This window comes from Schistocerca nitens, chromosome 3 (assembly GCF_023898315.1).
Source record: "Schistocerca nitens isolate TAMUIC-IGC-003100 chromosome 3, iqSchNite1.1, whole genome shotgun sequence".
NCBI classification, from domain to species: Eukaryota; Metazoa; Arthropoda; class Insecta; order Orthoptera; family Acrididae; genus Schistocerca; species Schistocerca nitens.
In genome coordinates this window covers 491,282,140-491,300,719 of record NC_064616.1, presented here as the reverse complement: position 1 = coordinate 491,300,719, position 18,580 = coordinate 491,282,140, and positions in this window count along the sequence as shown.

Sequence of the window (18,580 nt, the reverse complement as noted above, 5' to 3'; positions counted from 1 at the left end):
ATAATTTTCTGACAGCAGTGTTAGAACAAATACATATTAATGACCAGTACTTTATCAGATTTTTTTTATTATCGCAATGTGTTAGTTTAACTCGTCATTTTCCAAATAGTTCGGTAGTGTTTCTATACACTGCCATTAAATGGATCAAACTCATTTCATTTCATTACTCTAAATTTACGATTCCACATTCGCATTTTTCGTTTATTAGGTAATTCATCAGTCATAAAAACTCCAGAAATGTGTACTTTTATATACTGTTTAACAAGTATTTGCAAATCAAAAATCCTTTTTGCAAGAGGATAATTGTTAATTATATTAGTCAGTTTTTCAATTTTGTTTCTTAAATTAGAACCTATGTTTTCTAATGCTTGGTTATCTCTTATTGTTCTGCTAATTATTTATTTTGTTATCAGTAGCTGCTAATTAATGAATGGCCTTAATACAGCAAATAAAACTGCCATGAACCCACGTTCATGTCCCATTAAGAAATCTGCTTTATTTTTTTCAGTAGTAAATTTTTTTTTCAAAACAGGTATTCCTAGTGTTATTAGTAAATTCCAACATTTTTATCGCTTTTTGTTCAATCTTCATCATTTAAAAATTTGTCAGTACTATGTTGTTGTTCATTATTATGTTTTTTAAAAATTTGTTTTGGTTTTGTTTTACCACATGTTAACAAACTATAATGAGTAGAAGGGATATTTACTTATAGAGTCAAATTTTTAAAAAATCAGCCATTTTTGTAAACATCTGAACACATTTCTAATTTTCGTTTTCCAGATGTAAAACTTGCAACTATAGTTTAAGCTTGCTGTTTTTTATGAGTTACGTGTCTACTTTCTAAATGATTAGGACCTCTATATGTAATACCACATCTCTCACATGCAGCATGTAATGAATTTATTCTGTTGTCACCACAGTTTAAACTTTCACATAATTTTGTACCAGGATTACAATAATTTTAATTTGGTATATTTATTTCAAAAGATTTATTAGTTGACATCTTAACTAAACATTTTACATGTTTTTCATTTTTTACAATATGTATGTGCCGAATTATTGAGTAATCTAATCAAATATGTAAATCTTTTAGGATATTTGTAATGGGATCACTTAATTTATTCATTAACATGCATACTATTCGAACTTTTGATTATGATAATTTTATCCTTAGCTATTTTTTGACTGTGAATCACTGTCAATCTATCAGTTAAATCGCCAACAACATTTATCCAAACATATTTGGTTTCTTATTCTATACAATTTTCGTTAATCCTGCAGTGACTTTTTCATTTACTGACGATTTATTGTTTTCATGTTAATTACCTGTCTCATTTAAATTTGGAACAGATAAATTAGTACTTTCTTTTACTATGTTATGGTTTTAAAACCTCTATGTGATTATATTTTATTTGTGTTTCATCAGGATATAATACTTCTGATTTCCATACTGTGTGTGTGTGTGTGTGTGTGTGTGTGTGTGTGTGTGTGTGTGTGTGTGTGTCTGGTGTTCAGTCCTGAGACTGGTTTGTTGCAGCTCTCCATGCTACTGTATCCTGTGCAAGCTTCTTCATATCCCAGTACCTACTGCAACCAACATCCTTCTGAATCTGCTTTGTGTATTCAAATCGATTTCCATAATATATCTACTTAATTCGTTAAATCAGTAAAACAAAATATTCAAGTAATATGCTTTTCAGGAAATGGATTCATTAATTCATTTGAAGTGACATATGATATTCCACTAATAGTTATTTTATCTCCGTTAAATTCTACAAGTTGATTACCATGACATTTAAACATAGCAACAGGTCTTAATCCTAAACTTTAACCCCTTATTTTTTAAATACTTGGATAATCTTTCATGTCCACATAATTGCAACATTTGCTCTTTATTACTTAATATTTTGACATTATGTTTTCTGTTATTCATTTTTTACCTTACATTCTTCATTACCTATTTTTTTCTCTTTTTCATATTTATTCAATACAGCCTGTATTTTAACTTGATGTAACGTATAATGTATTGCTAGTGTGTCATTTAATTCGTCTAAGGGATGATGTTGATTACATGAAATCATTTATTTTTGGGTTTCTGTTCTGTCTTCAATAGCTTTCAACAAATAAGCATCTAAACATTCAATTCCTTGTTTTACCTTTCCTATTGTATTAATATTTTTAGTTCTTGGTTACTATTTCAGAGTTTGAAAAACGTCTTTTATTTTATCACCCTTTTTCTATTTTCTTTTACTAGCTTAATAAAATGTGAATCATATTTTGCCAACATTCGATTAGGGTAAGAAAACTTTAAGAGTTGATTTTTGTACTTTCATGTGACAATCATGTTTATCTGTAGCAATAATGTACATGTTTAACAGTCATGTATATGTTTAACTTTTGTAATTATGTTTATGTTTAATATTTATTTTTAACAAGTTTAATGTTTATGTTTAATTTATTTAGGAAGTTCAAGTCTTATATGAGTGCTTGTGATATATATATTAGGTAACAATGTGGAAAAAAGATGACCATGCCCTTGTAAAGGAACAATCTCGGCATTTGACTTAAGTGATTTAGAGAAATCATGAAAAACCTATATTAGGATGGTCTGAGTTAGGTTTGAATCATCGTCCTCCCAAATGTGAGTCCAGTGTGCTAACCACTGCATCATGTCATGTCATATATATGTGCATTTGTGTGTGTGTTTTGTTTAATCTCTTTGTTTTTTATTTCGAATATTTCCATTGTTAGATTTTTGTTACATGTATCATAATAATTCATATATTGTCATCTTATAAATATGTACTATACATTTCTGTAATATCATTAAAATTTAAATCACCACCAACAAATTAATGACATATTTGGTTTAATTTGCATCAATCTGCAATTATAACTGTTACAATAATGTAGAGTATTTGCAACTAATCACTTTGGTATTTTTGAATCAGAGTAAAATTCTCTCTAACTATATCCCAGTTTCCAAGAATGAAATCATCAATAATTTCATTGTTATCTTAAATAAAAGCAACTATTTGTTTATTAACTTTTTGATACAGTTTGATAGATGCTTTATTTCTTGTTGATCTAAGGATTTAGAATAAACATAGAAAAGTTTAATTGCTTGTCACTAAACTGTAATTATCAATAATACATATTTTTCTTCCACAACCGTTTCATCTTACTATTGCACATGTAATTGAGTTTGGTAAAGATTTACCATGTTTGTATTTTAGTTGTAATCAAGAAGTCTTACTTTTGATTCCAAACATTTTTCTTTTAATTGGTAAAAGTTAATTAGTAACTCATGAGTTGAATATTTCATTTAAGTGGTAACTATTATTTCTAAAAAACGGATTGAGTTTATATGTAATAAAAATTTATAACAATTTCTCATTGGTTGGTTGGTGTACAACATTGTTTTCTACAAATTTAGTATTAGCAAATAATATATTATGTTGTGTATGAGAAAGAATAGAATTCTTTCTCGTAAATGTAGGATAAAATGTATGGAAGGAATTTTTCACAGAAAAAAGTGGAGTTTATACAATTAATCACATGAATGTTTAAGAAGGCTTATTGAAAGTAATGTTAAACTGAATATGGAGATAAAATAAAGTATGCTAGGTAGTTAGAGGAGTAGTGTGACAGATGCTGACAGAGGACACGTGATTTGGTTAGTGATTTAGGTAAAAATGAGATTAGAAAATCAAATGAAGAGGAATGCAGGTAATATTTTTGTATTTAGTTACACTCCAGTTGCACGTAGTTTGGAGCCATTATTGAATCAGACGTCCATATCATGGAACTTAAGATTTTTCATAAAAGATGGAGTAATCTTCATTGTAAGGTATTTTTTAATATTTATTAATTATTTGTTTAACATTTGATACAGTAAGTGTTTGATATCAATGTTACCCTTTTCAATGTTAATGAGTGTTGCAACATGAATTACATACCAGTAATAAAACATCAGATAGTTTAAAAACAGTTTGTTAAAGAAAAATGTCACCTCAGAGCATTGTGCACATCCGTGATCCAAGTAATTTTTTATTTAAAGAGTGTCCCACTCAGTGATGTGTATAAAATAGTTTACTTGTTGTCTGGAGCATTGCACTAAGCTTTCAGCAACTACAGTTAGAAATTTTCAGCTGACACAAAGAGAGCAACAAGCATCATGTTTCCAAGCATTACATTATGAGGTAAGATATATTCATGTTAGGACCAGTTTGCTACGAAAATTATTGACACCCAGGGCCCATTTCATGATCAGCATTATCAGACAATCATTAACACACAGGAACACTTAATTTAATTAAAGTGATTGACAGTAAAGTTCCAGATTTAATTAATTTGGACATATTTAGAAAGGTCATAATACAGGTCCAAAAATCATGTTGTATTCTCGCAGGCAGATATATCTGGCTTTTCTCAGAGCTGGAAATGCCCAAAGTCGCCTATAGCTAAACAACTGAACAGTTACAATCAATCAATCAAGCCAGTACGAGTTCAAAACGAGATAAAAATAAGTTTTAAAGGAAACTTTCACTTGGCGACAGCTCTGTTAGCTTTGGGCATTGGGGAATCTTTTGTGAATTTTGTAGTCAGTTATGTTCACTGCTCTTTGGAACATTTTGTTCACAGTTAGTTTTTGCTCTGTGATTATAATTTAATCATTTGTGTTTTCTTTGCCATACAAATCAACATGCATAATTTTGACAATTTACTTACTTGTGAATATTGTTCTTTATTGTGATGCCATGTAAGATGTTGAACAGTACTTTAGTACCAGTATTGTTCAAACATCAGCTACGTCCTATTCAACAAAAAATAATACCACAATTTCTGAGGAATTATTGCATCCCATTTTAGAAAATTACTCAAACTCTGCAATGCAAGAGGCAGATTTTTCCCTCACAGACAGCGAAGCTCCAATAAATATGGAAACGTTAGCCAATGCAGATAGCAATGTGTTTGCAGGTCTAAATATTTCTTTCGTCAATGGTGTACCTACTTCAGCTTAACAAGTTTTAGATTCCAGAAAGGCAGAATCTTCCACAACAAAGACATTGCCAAGTCAGGTCAGAACAGAAGAAGAGAATGTGAATACTGATGAACAATCCGCTCATCACACAGTGATTAACGGAAATTCTTTACAGGCCAGTGATATTGGAACTAGACTTCAGATTTTACTTTCAGAAAACGACAAAATTCACGTGACCCAACAACAATTAAGGAATAAAATGTTAATGACACATCGTAACACAAAACAGAAAGAAAGTTACAAAATTCTCGCTAGTCAGGTATCAAGTCATACTGACCAAAATTATCAAAGCACAGTGAAATACTTGAGAAGAAACTAACAAACCACATTGACAGGAAATTAATTAAAATTAGTGACAATTTAGATGTGCTTATAGAAAACCAGACACAGATGCAGACTCTATTTTCGCAACTAGTTGTTGAAGGAGATATATCAGTTGAAACTTATTAAAGGAACAATACACAACGAGAAAGATTACCTTCTCAGCAAAATAAATGAAGTAGTTCCCACTGCTGCAGGCACAAGACTACAACATTAAACCTTCAAGCTTTTGGAACAGATCAGTCATTTGGAATCTGAAATTAATGGAGTCAGCAATGAAACTACGACGTAATTGCAATCTCTAACAGAACAAAAAGAAGACATTGCACAGAAAGTTGAAGAACTGGTGCTCAACACAGAGTCAAATTCAGCAGGCATACTTCCACACCTTTTACACAAACAGAAGGATTCCTTCATTACAGCGATTTCAATATGACCAGCAAATAGTGAACTACATCAATGCACAGGACATTAACAGATTAAAAAGTAATCTTGCCAATATTGCAAAAATCATGGCACATGAACAAATCATTTGTGATTCTTCAAATACTTTTCACGGACAGTCAGGTGGATTTACATTTGATGGAAACTTAGGCAGAATGAAAAGAATCAGGGACTTTGAAACAGAACAGCGATAATCGCAAACATTTTGCAATAGAAACGATCTACAAAATTCTTCAAGACATGAAGAATTCGACTATGAACATGTTCTTTCTGTACGAAAATACAAAGTTTTTTGAAATGAAAATACTGACTTTGCATCCATTAGATTGTATACAGGAATTCTCTTTTTCTTTACCCTAGCTTGGCCAGTAACACACAAATTACAGTTCATTTTCAGTTTTTTATAAAGCAAACTCATTCTTTACCTCCAGCCTGGGCAGTAATTCACAAATTAGAGTTCGTTAGTAGTTTTTTAGAAGACAAACCCGCCATGCGAATCCGCCCAATAGCCAGTTAATGCTGTTCTGCTGAAGAATTTCACAACACATTTTCAATGGAGTATTGATTGGAAACGACACAACAAGGAGTCAAAAATCAATTAATCACCCTATCCAATTCTGAGAATTCGCGGTTTGCGACAATTACACAATTTTTTTTAAGTACTTGCTGCAACAGAAACAGCTTTTGACTGAGCCATACAGTCAGCTCTCATTCAACTTTGTGTCTCAGAACTTCCTCCTTCATTACATGTTCCTTTACTCACAGGTCGACAAAAAAAGTGTTAACGCATTCCGCAAGCTACTTCACTTACTTGAAATTCAGCAGTCTGACTACTCTTACGGCAGCAAAAATTTCTCTCAAAACAACAGGGATTGCAATGGGAATAGGAATCAAGATTATAACAGATTCCTTAACAACAGACACAGTGGACGATATGGTATTAGTCAACAGCATCAGAATAGAAGACATTGCACAGAAAGTTGAACAATTGGAGCTCAACACAGAGTCAAATTTGGCAGGCACGCTTCCACACCTTTTCCACAGACAGAAGGATTTCTTTCATTACAGCAATTTCAATATAACCGGCAAATAGTGAACAACATTAATGCACAGGACATTAACAGATTAAAAAGTAATCTTGCCAATATTGCAAAAATCATAGAATATGAACAAAACCCTTGTGATTCTCCAAATACTTTCCGTGGACAGTCAGATGGATTTACATTTGGACCAAATTTAGGCAGAATGAAACAATTTTAACAGACAGCCTCTGTACAGTCAGCAACAAAATCATAATTTTGCTGGCAACAACCAACAGTTTCAGCAATAACATAATGGCAGTCACAATTCGTCTCAGCAAAATTATGGATGACAGCAAAATTACAATAAAAATAATTAGGGAAACATTTATGTTCATTGAAATAATGAGTGACAATCTAATCGTCACAACCATACAACAGAAGGCATGACAACAGACAACAGTCAGAATTACAGACAAAGTAACAGTAATGACAAGAGGCAAAATGATGGTTGTGGACAACAAAAACACTATATATTAAATGAACTAGATTGTCGCTTCCATCCACCTGACAGACAATGACTAGAATCTCAGCATTCTGTAGATGTCCATGGCAAAACGTCATATACAGACAATATGAACACAGTAACAGAACATATTATCACATTGGTAGACAAAATAGAGACTTTATTGGAGGAAACAGAAGAGCCACAGAAAATGTGTACCATCCGATTATCAACATACCACTTGACTCACATAATTTCACCACCACTGTAATTGACTGTCGATCTTCAGTTACAGCGATTAGTGCTGCAGCATTAAATAAATGCAATGTGGATAATTCTTGCTCTACATTCCCATTACAAAAGACTAGTGTTGGTGGAGCAGTTTCTGGAAAAGGAGCAGATGTAAAACTAGAAATTGCGTTATAGCTTCAGCACAGCATTTCAGTGGAGGACCAGGAAATTAACAGATTAGAGATTTTCTGTATACACAAAGAATAGAGAATGGTTTACATCATTTTTCACTGACATCTTTTGCTACCGACAGTGCAGATGAAGAATCTAATTTCGACATTCTACAGGCAATCCAAGCCAAGGTAGACGATTGTCAAGCAGCAACAGACGAAGACAGACAACAGTTACAAGAAGGCTTACGGTCACATTCCCATGTTTTTGACATGTACCAGGCACTGTGCGAAGATTTGTGCATGAATTTCAAGTAAAACCTCATAAGAATTTTGTTTCAAAGCGTTACTCTGTACTTTTTACTTATAGAGATAAAGTGAAACAAGAATTAGAATCCATGCTCGCACAAGGCGTTATTAAACTGGCGGCAAGGCCATATATCACCCCATTACACGTGGTTCCCATAAAACACGGATTGTTAGGCCTATATTAGATTCACGATAGATTAATGACATTATAATTGCAGAAATAGATACAACACGGACACTTGATGAATTGCTGCAAAAGTTTCGAGGAGTAACAATATTTTCTATTCGAGATTTAAAGTCTCGATTTTGCGAAACTGAACTTCACCTCAGATGTCGTAAATACACTGCCTCCTTATGCTTTGATAATTGTTATCAATTCTGCAAATTATGTTTTGGCCCTACCATATCATTAGCAGCTTTCATTCGTGGCATGAATACTATCCTTCCATTTGTTTTAAAAGGAAGGATCACAAGTATGTCAATTGCGGAAGCAATTTGGCTTAATAGTGTTTTGAATGCACTACTGGATACATTCTCACGCCAGGGTGTTACAGTCAATTTACGTAAATCAGAGTTTTGAAAATAATGTACTATGTGTTTAGGACACATCATTTCTGTTGATGGAATTGAACCTGGCCCAGATAAACTTCAAGCTGTCCGTGACATCAATATTTCCACGATTAAAAACAACTACAAAGCTTCCTTGGCCTCATTTTTTTAGGATTTTCATTCATCATTCAGTTTTGGATATACTAGGGTTTTGTCAGCTATGTGGTTAAATATTCAAATTGGTTTTGGGATGATCAGGCACTAACTGAATTTCTGAATTTGAAACATGCTTTATTGAATGCCCCTGTATTACCATACCCAAATCTTTCCAAAGATTATTATATTGCAACAGACGGTTCCAAAACGACCTTCGTCATTCATCTCTTCCAGGAAATATAAGAAAATGGAGTGATCGTCACGAAAAGTGGTGACTGCCAGTTGTGTGGTTGCGCCAGCAGAAAGAAATTATTCCATTACAGAACTCGCAACATTATCAATCGTCTGGGCTTATACAAAATTTCGTTACATCTTATAAGGTAAACATACGAAAGTGTATACAGTCCACTGTGAAATTCAGTTCCTCATGTCTGCTAAAGTTTCACATGATCGTCTCGGACAAAGGAAACTTCATCTACAGGAATTCAACTGCACAGACATCCATATTTCAGGCACTAAAAATATAGTCGCTCACGCTTTATCAAGATCTCTTAATGGTTTTCAAACGATTGCTTCTACACAATTTCCTCAGTCAAATTTCAGTCTTCTTTACACTCAGCAAGCTGCGTTTGAAAATTTTGTGTCTTCTGCACTAAAACACGTTGCCAATGAACATAAGGATAGAGTGTATCAGATGTCATTACTTGGTACGAAATCACATCCTTTTCAAGCTTTTAAAATAGTAAGACGTAGCATCTCTGTATTCCTGATAACCTTGTCAACAAACTGATATGGGATATAGATCTGAGCTATACTGATTATGGACCAAGAAAGTGTTTCCTCATACTTCATCTAACGTCCTACTTCTTGAATATGGAGAAAAGAATTAGAATCATTCTGGTGAAATGCAAACCCTGCCGACAAGCAAAATCTTCCACTACATCACATTTGACTCAACTTTTCCCAATTATCCCCATTAAATTACGCCATTTAAAGGTGGTCATATCTAAAATGGACTACAGTTTCGTTCTGCAACTTGGACATGTACATTCCAAAACTGAAAGATTAAACCAATTTTTATTTCCAGGTACCACGCGTCCTCCAATGAAGAGATAGGAAAGAGATAGTAAAACTATTTAGACTTTATTGCCATAAACAACATACTGAATGGGACAGATATATTCAGATTTTTCAGGGCACCATTAATTCAATTCCTAACTATTTAACTTTGCTCTCACCACATTTGATTTTGAAGAATAAAAATCCACCAGACAAAATAAAAGAGCGTCTTTCATTCCCCACATCACAGTGTTTAAGTCATCGACAACTGATTGAAATTGCAATTACTAAATTAAAAATTGTAGCAGAAAGAGGAAAATGCTACAAATGAAGGTAAGTCACACTAGGAAATTCGAAGTAAGACGAAAAGTTTTGGTTGGAGCGCACCAATTCTCTTGTAAAGCAGAGAACAAGGGTGAGAAATTTGCATTATTTTATAATGGATTCGACGAATTCCACATTCCAACGTACTACTTCTTCAAACACTCAGAATGAAAGCTTCAAGGAGCCTTCATCACATCACCAATATAAAACGGTTCATTGAATGATTATTTAACTTTCTTTTGTCCTAATGTTGACAAAAATGCACCGGTATATAACAGTAACGTTATGACAACACGTATTTAATTTTTTTTGACACCAACAGTTTGCATATATTTAGTATTTAACTTTTTCTACAGGTTTTTTTTCATTCACATGTATGTGTGCATAACAATACCAATTTTTTTGCCTCACCCAGTACTGTAAGTATATGTGTATGTTTATTTTCACTGTGTCATGACTTTTATGTAATAGATATAGTGATTATCACAGTGCATATACAACATCATGTTCTAAGATAACTGACCTAGATCTTTACAATCCATCATTTTACAAGCATTGGTTATGTAAAAGAAGACAGCAATGATTTTTTCGTTAAAGACAAAGGAATCACACAAGATAAAAACAACACAAGAAACAATAACATCGAATTTTACATCTCATAATGCATTTTCTCTTGGAGCCTAGTGTACAGAAGTGTGCAATAATGGATTCTAGACAGTAATGATAAAATGGGTAGTGTATATATTTTTGCAGAGGTATAAAATGTACTGTCAATAATTGGAGGACATACTTAATTTCAGCATCTTGCACTAAGGTACTCTAACACCAAGCCATAACCACGGTTACTTCTATGGCTATAGGAATTTTACTATAGGTGTCATATGTGAACTGAAGACTTCAGGTTTTATTATAGATGAAGTGATCTAGTATGTAAAGCGATGCTTTATGGACTTTTGTAATGAGGATATGATGAGATAATAAGAATGAGGATAGCAACCTTTTTATGATCATTATCCAAACTATTGTGATTTATGGTATGAAGTATGGAATACTGATATTAGGGATTGTTATGGTTTATGTGACGATTTTACTCTTTCTACATGCTTTGTTGATTGTGTTTCTCTGATGAGGTATTTCTAATGGTCTGTGATAAGGTGTTATAAAACGATAATGCAAATCTGTTTATTCATGGGGAGATAAACACTTTGTTTCAACAATACTCGTTTTTTCCCTGTGACCGGCAAAGTGAAAGACTAAAGACGCTTATTGGCCTGTATTTAATTTGATGAATTTGTGAGTTCGTTTGCGCTAATAGATTTTTCTCATTCATAGGATAATACAATTTCTCATTCTTTTTCAGCTGTAGTTAATCAGTTTCATTGGAAAAACATATTTTCTTAACTATCTTCATTCTGTACATTTAATTCGACTGTTTGTAGGTATTAAGTTCCCTTCTAGATACCACTTAAATTTTGCATTTGTGGTAATTGTAAGTAATTGGCACATGAATAGGTTAAGTTTTTGTGATCACATTGAATTTGCTTTGTGTTTTGTGTCTGACAGATGACAGACAAATGTAAAATTTTTTTTACAGCAGCAAAGTATTGTGCACGTTCCTCTCTTTTCCTTACCTTTATCCTGTATGGTTATGCTCATTAACTTGGTATAAAAAATATATTATGCAGAAATTACGATTGTACTCTTGTATAACAACACTAGTAGTTCACTCATGCTCACGTAAAAGTAAGAAGACTGCTAACAATGTTTGCCTATTGATAATCTCACAATGCATTGTACATGTAATGATTACTATATTTTAGGGTTTCTTTCCTCTCACAGCATAAAAGAGATTTCAGTCATGAAATATAACTTCGAGGTTCATAAGAAATATTTGTTATTCTTGGTCGTATAGTTTGAGAGTTCAACCCATGTAGTTTTAGATAAATGTCTTAGCTTTATTTTCTATCACTGTATTGTAATAGAATAGGTATTGTTTGTAAAAGCAGCACATTCATGGCCTCACTTAGAGCTACTCTCTGCACCTTGAGAAAGTTTGATGTCTTCTTTGCCATGACATGCCACATCGATTTTCATGATGTTAGGTGACTTCACAGACATTTGGTGAAATGACATGGCAGTACTTTTTGTAAGTGGTCCGTCTCTGAATTGTCACTGGGTTTAATATCGACAAGTACTGCATCCACTGAGTCTGCTCTTGATCGCCTCACAAACAATCGTGATGATTTCACTTCCTGAGTTATTAGAACATTATAAGTACTAAAAGAGACTTCAACATGTGCTAGATATTGTACAGTGTATATTCATGTCAACAGCTTCGTGTACAACAACCACGAAAAGTCATTGCTTCGATACATATACTATGACTAAAAGACAATGTAATCACAGTCAACCTTACAGGCTTTTGTGCAGAATAACTACAAAAATAATAATGCCATGAATTTAATTTTTTTCTCACTGTTGCTGACTTTATAGCTAGTGCATACTAACGCAATGGACAATTTTCTTTAACTTGTGTACACTTCTTTCAAACGAAATGTAACATTTTCTGAGTGAACCTGAGCATCAATGTAAGCAACATTTGTAACTTCACTTGGAGTGGACCAGGTCACAAAATGTACAAAGCTTCTTCCAAATTAATTTATGTACGACTGAGCGGCGCTACTTACAAAACGAAAAAGTTTTTCATGACTTCTTTACAGTGCATAGATACATGTCACATAGGTATATTGTATATTCTGTAATTTTTTTATGTTTCTCTATGGTACATTTTACTACTTCCTAGCTTACTACTACTTTTGTGTAATATTGTGTAGACGAACGTTTCAGTACAGTCTTTGCCATATGCAAAAATCATGCTGCAAAATTCTGGCCAGAGAGGCCATGGGGTAGTGAAACAGGTCCATTGGGAGTTTGTTATTTATTATCTCGTATTGAATTTCGCTCAAAATTTCGTGCTGCTGTAAAACTTCTCAAATCTTGGGGATTTTACGTTCTTTTAAAATAGGCGTGCTTTTTTCCTTGCTTCTGCAAAGGGGTTCTGACCCGTTTTGTGTATAATGGGGGATCATTACCATCTCTTATTAATTTATGTGGTATGTATCTCTCAATTGTCGTCGATCCTATTTCTCTAAATTCAAGCCACAGCTGGTCCACGATGACGTAGTCAGATCGGAAGTAGTGGAAACTGTCCCTAAGAAATGTGTCAAGCGAAATTTTATCTGCTTTTTTAAATAGATGTACTTTGCGTTTATTTTTGGTGGGTTTGTATATTACGGTATTTAATCTCGCTACAACTGTCTTGTGATGACTAAACCCTGTAACCGCCATGAAGTTCCCCATTTGCTCAGGAGGATTTGTTACTAAGAGGTCAAGTATGTTTTCGCAACCATTTACATTTCGCGTGGGTTCCTGAACTAATTGTTAGAACTAATTTTCTGAGGATTCAGTACAGTTTCGGACGGCGTTTTGTGCCTACCGCTGGCTTTAAACATGTATTTTTGCCAACATATCGAGGATACATTGAAGACAACACGAACTATAACTGTGTGAGTGGGGTATACGAGGTGTGGCTAGAAAAAAACCGGACTAGTACTGGTGAAACAATAAAACGAATGCAATAAGGCTGCAAGTCGCGTGGCCTGTCACGTGACTCTCGCTCCGCCTACTGCTCGAGTTTCATCTGCCTCCTGCACTCAGTCTGCCCGTGGCGTCTGTTTTAAGTAGTTGACGTTTTGTCTGTGCGTCGGAAAATGTTGAGTGTACAGAAAGAACAGCGTGTTAACATCAAATTTTGTTTCAAACTAGGAAAATCTGCAAGTGAAACGTTTGTAATGTTACAACAAGTGTACGGCGATGATTGTTTATCGCGAACACAAGTGTCTGAGTGGTTTAAACGATTTAAAGATGGCCGCGAAGACACCAGTGATGACACTCGCACTGGCAGACCATTGTCAGCAAAAACTGATGCAAACATTGAAAAAATCGGTAAACTTGTTCGACAAGATCGCCGTTTAACAATCAGAGCAGTGTCTGAGTTAACAGGAGTTGACAAGGAAAGTGTCGAACAAGTTTACCGATTTTTTCAATGTTTGCATCAGTTTTTGCTGACAATGGTCTGCCAGTGCGAGTGTCATCACTGGTGTCTTCGCGGCCATCTTTAAATCGTTTAAACCACTCAAACACTTGTGTTCGCGATAAACAATCATCGCCGTACACTTGTTGTAACATTACAAACGTTTCACTTGCAGATTTTCCTAGTTTGAAAAAAAATTTGATGTTAACACGCTGTTCTTTCTGTACACTCAACATTTTCCGACGCACAGACAAAACGTCAACTACTTAAAACAGACGCCACGGGCAGACTGAGTGCAGGAGGCAGATGAAACTCGAGCAGTAGGCGGAGCGAGAGTCACGTGACAGGCCACGCGACTTGCAGCCTTATTGCATTCGTTTTATTGTTTCACCAGTACTAGTCCGGTTTTTTTCTAGCCACACCTCGTATATTTGAAATAAGACTCATGTTTTGTTTGGACTGTTCAGGAACTGTATTATCTGAGTCAGGGAGTCAGTAAAACGATCCGCTATTAATTTATTCCGGTTGTCAAGTATAGCCTCTACCCATACTAACTAAAAGGAACTATCTACTTGTTTCACTGCAAGGTCTACCACTTCTGACAGCAATAAACACACCACCACCAACTGTATTTCATCTAGCCTTTCTGAACACGGTTAGGTTTGGTTCAAATGGCTCTGAGCACTATGGGACTTAACATCTGAGGTCATCAGTCCCCTAGAACTTAGAACTAGTTAAACCTAACTAACGCAAGGAAATCACACACTTCCATGCCGAGGGCAGGATTCGAACCTGCGACCGTAGCGGTCGCATGGTTCCAGACTGAAGCGCCTAGAACCGCTCGGCCACTCCGGCTGGCGGTTAGGTTTGTTTAAAAACTTTGGGTTGAACCTATTTCCATCTTCAGCCATCTTTCCGCACCAATGAAGATTTGAGCTTCAGTGCTTTCTATTAGCACTTGGAGCTCTGGTTCTTTCCCAACATAGATATGACAATTTACAACTACAATACAGATTGTTGATAGGTTTAATCTCCTGTGTTTGCCCTGCACTCTTTTAGACTGGTGCCCTTTTTGTCCCGTGACCTTCTAACCTAAAAAACCACCCACTCTCTTCCTGGGTGTAGTGCACACCTGACTTATAAAGCTGAACCGGGAAACCCACCACCCGATGGTGCAAGTCGAGGAATCTGCAGCATATACAGTCGCAGAACTGAGCCTCTTATTCAGACCCTCTACTCGATTCTGTATCAAAGTAGCACAGTTGGTTCTGCAGACGATGTTGTAGTGGGTGAGCTCTGCCTTCATCTCACAAGTAAGACTGCTAGTCTTTACCACTGCAGCTAGCCGCCCAAAACCAGAGAAAATCTCCGATACAAAGAGACACACATCATTGGTACTGACATGAGTTATTGCTTGCAGCTGCTTGCACCCTGTGCATCTGGAAATACCTTTTCCACATCTGGAATGACTCCTAACAGAATGCACACAGCAGAGTGCACACTGGTTTCCTTCCTCTCCTTGACAGTCATATACCTAACGTACTCCATTACATGCCTAATGCTGGAGCACCCAGCTACCAGTAAACTCACCCTCTATGAATGTCCAGACCTTGTGGGCTGAGAGGCTTCCTCTGGAACGGGGTGAGTGACTGCATCTGGCTCAGGGACTTCGTCAGCCACAGACAGAGCCTGAAATATGGTCATCCGACGAAAGGTGGAGTTCATCCAATCGGTCCCTTGGAAAGTCTTTTGTTGCCTGCCACACCTTGGAACGACCTCCCACTCTACCAGTGGTGAGGGGTCAACCTCATTTCAGGTAATACACGGAGCAGTCACAGTAGTGGACCGATTGGGGCATGTATGAAATGTGCTGGACGCTCTTTTGATCCCCATGTCTGGTCCCCCACAGAGATGCCAACTGGCAGCAGTTTCAAGCCGTGTGATCGAAGCCAACACCGCCTGGAGCTGTGAGCGAAGGCTCACCATCTCATCTCGCATCTGAACTGAGCAATCGCAATTCCTATCCATACTAAAGACGCCGAAAATATACTCTAGACAACTAGTAAACGCGGAGCTGTGCCTGATAAATAAACAAACATGCACGAAGTTAATGAGTTGAAAGCAAAGACTACAGAAGAATTTTAAAAAAGACGCTTCTTATGAGAAACTGTGTTAAACTCATAGAACGAAACGCCGTCCTCTGATGTTCTTCATCACGAAAGTTAGCTCTAGCACTAGACATCAAGTCTCCACCCCTGTCATTTAGCTACGGGAATCGTTTTTTAAACTGCAGGTACACAATACGGTGTGGCTTCCGTGTTTAGAAATAGTATGGAGAGTCGCTCTCTCTAATTCCATTCTGTTGCTGGTCCTGGACGCCTTCACTACACAGATAGTAGCAGAGCTGATTTTACTGCCATTCTGGTACACAAGCGAGTTCCATCACCTTGGAAGCAGCCTTGTGTAAAGACCGTCTGGTCTGGTCACCAAAATTCGTGGTCGTAAACTTGCAGCAACCTCACATTTGTGTCTTGTTCTACAGTGTATTCAAAGTTAATGGTGTTCACTATCATTAATATATAACTTCCACACTGTCCATTGATCTTTAATTAAACTATCAATTAGATGACGAAACACCTGTGAAGATATGAAGCGCGACGTCTTCACGGTCCAGTGACAGAAGATTAACAGGTGAATAAGTTTCTGTCTGATATGGAAACAGTGATAAGCAGTATATTCCTCGACTTTAGCCACAGTCGTTACAAAGAGTACAGAACCAAATCATGAATACGAAATCACCAAATCAGGAAAAATAAGATATGTCGATAGAAAAGAAGAAAACACAACCTGAAATATCTCGTAATCACAAGCTACAATGAAAGAGAAGAGTGTCAACTCCCTTAATGAAAAAAAAAAAAAAAATTGAAGAGGTGACCTTATGTGGGACACTCTGTAATGATGACGTCTTTAAGAGGAGACAACAGCAATACTGGGGCATTGGATTTCAAACATATATACATAGTGAATCAAATTGGCAGAGCATTATCCACATACACGAAACGTAAAGGATGCTCGTGACAAAAGACAGATATTGAGATAGGTAATGGAGAAAGCTTTAGAACCTCACCAATAACATTGGACGAACATATATATCGCTCCATCGCATCTTAGCTGGAGGAGAGAATGTAAGGAGAACAGATATTTTTAAAACTTGTGACTTGGTTTCAAACTAATGTTTAAGTAACTACTTACTTATGATGAATTCATTAAGAGATCACAGGTGAAAAAGTTAATCGCTTGCGTCCAATAATATGCAGTCTTACCACATTGATTAATCCAGACTACAGCATTGAATGAAATAAAAATGTAGCAGAGCCACGCGCTCAGTTGCTCCAGACACGACTCATGCAAGTCGGCCACATAGTGTGCATGCCGTCCATGATGACTGGCGTGTTATTACAAGTGACTCTGGCGATCTTTAGTGATACTCAAAAGAAAGGAAGATCAGAATTTAACGTTCCGTCAACGAGGGGCTCACTGCTCCATACTGTTCCTCATGGATAGGACCACCAGTTTTAGCCCAGTGGGCACGAGAATTGTTATTTTGGAAGACGTGGCTGCTATTGTCACACTCCTCATTAAGATGATGTGTAGACGACGAAATACGTTCATCTAGCAGTTTGACGTAACCGTATAGATTCGAAGTACTTGTCACCTCAACCATCTGACCCATTTTTGAGCAGCTAAAACACGAGCTCCAGAAATCATTACATACTGGTACCCAGGTTGATGTCGTGTTCCTGGCCTCCGGGGCCGTTCGAAACTGTTCCTCACTGTGGCCTAATGAACAAAATTCGAGTGCATGCAGTATAAGACTAACCTAGTGACTGTACTGAAGTGTTCCTAGAAAACAGAGCACCGCATGTCGTTCTTAATGGTGAAAACTCCTCTGAAGTAAATGCACTATCGGGGGTACCTCAAGGGAGTGGATCAAAAAGTAATGCCTCCGCCTCTTTAAAATTATTTCTTTTGCGACCACTAGATTACGTGTGCACGATGTTATAGAGGTATCCTTACTCTACCGATACAGTGCTCAATTTTTCAGACTGATTGATGGGAGCCATGGATCTGAACATACAACAAAGAGTCGTCATTGGATTTTTGGCGAGAGAAGATAGTGCACCTAAGGAAATCCACAGTTGCTTGAAGAAAGTGTACATGGTTGCAGTAATCGACATCAGAAACGTTCAGCGTTGGGTTAAGAAGTCCAGTAACGGGGAAACGGACATTACAGTTAAACCACGCAGCGGCCGGCTGACAACGTACTGTTATGTCACAGATGCCAATCGAAGACAT